General features: G+C 33.0%; 1 long non-coding RNA gene across 1 annotated transcript; it reads right to left on the bottom strand.

Annotated features, from left to right (window-relative positions):
- Positions 1-95: 95 nt before the first annotated feature.
- Positions 96-557, bottom strand: LOC107080774. Its single transcript, XR_001480983.1, has 3 exons — positions 443-557; positions 236-355; positions 96-144 (listed from the first exon to the last, which is right to left on the bottom strand). It is a non-coding gene; the product is annotated as an uncharacterized LOC107080774 (long non-coding RNA).
- Between the last annotated feature and the right edge of the window lie 555 nt (positions 558-1,112).

Genomic DNA, 1,112 nt, shown 5'->3' with positions numbered 1-1,112 from the left:
GAAATGCTACAAGACTAGCATGATACTGTGCCTTTCAATGTGTCAGAAAATCACATAAGCCTTATGCACACACTTTACAAAATTTGCATTGTATACCTTTGATTGAGCAATTTGTTCGATTAGCTCAAAGCACGCATTTCCAATCTGCAAAAGAAACAAAAAGTTCAACATAGCAGTCTCAACTAAATACATACTTAGCACTCAAATAAATTGGCTACATCTACTTTCAACTCACTGTTGCGTCCATTTCATTGTTCAAACCAAGGCTCCAAAAGTCAGCACGTGTCAGGACACTCTTTCTTGTTTTCACAATCAACTCTGTCGCTGGCTTCTCAATGTCCAACAAGTAGTTGAGCTGATGTGAACAATAAACAAAACATTTTTATTTGCCTTGAAGTACAGCATTGGTGTTAAAACTTATTTTCGAAGTTGTGCTACGTACCAGCTTCTCCTGGGTGGGATGACTTTGATCACTTGTCCATGATGCTCTGTATGGTCCAACGTTCTCACATCTTGTGATGGATTCACAATGTTTTCCACATTGGTCATTGTCTATCAAGAAGTTAAAAAAAAGTTAAAGTGAATAAAAACAAATCAATAAAATTGATATGAGATCATATTACCCACCTTTCTTTGTGTTGGTATAAAGCCCGTGTTGCGAAGGAGTTTCAACCAGTATAGATTGTTTGGCCTTTTCAGATACTGCGGTTCCTGATGCTTTTAGAAAATAATTTATATTTATTTAACACAAATACTATTTGTCACGTTACAACCATAAAACAAATGGTTATATTACATAAACATCTAGTACAATTAATTTATACAGCCACTTAATTATTTGTCCACTGTGAAGAATGAAAACGTATAATAAACGTATAATTCAGTGTTACATGTTTAACATTATATTCAATTACATATATTGTGACACAATAAACTGCCTTGTAAAATTTAAACATACATATTTATCACATTTTTCATTTTAACTTGATACCGTAACACGATAAATTTATAAAAATTATACTCATATAAATATAATATTTCCAATAATAATAATAATAATTGGCCGAATCCATTCTCAACAAAGGACATTCAGCGGTGTACTGGGCCGGTCA

Source organism: Cyprinodon variegatus, unplaced genomic scaffold (genome assembly GCF_000732505.1).
Source record: "Cyprinodon variegatus isolate N-32 unplaced genomic scaffold, C_variegatus-1.0 Scaffold2308, whole genome shotgun sequence".
Lineage (NCBI taxonomy): Eukaryota > Metazoa > Chordata > Actinopteri > Cyprinodontiformes > Cyprinodontidae > Cyprinodon > Cyprinodon variegatus.
The sequence above is the reverse complement of the archived record's forward strand: the minus strand, read 5'-3'. Positions and strand labels throughout refer to the sequence as shown.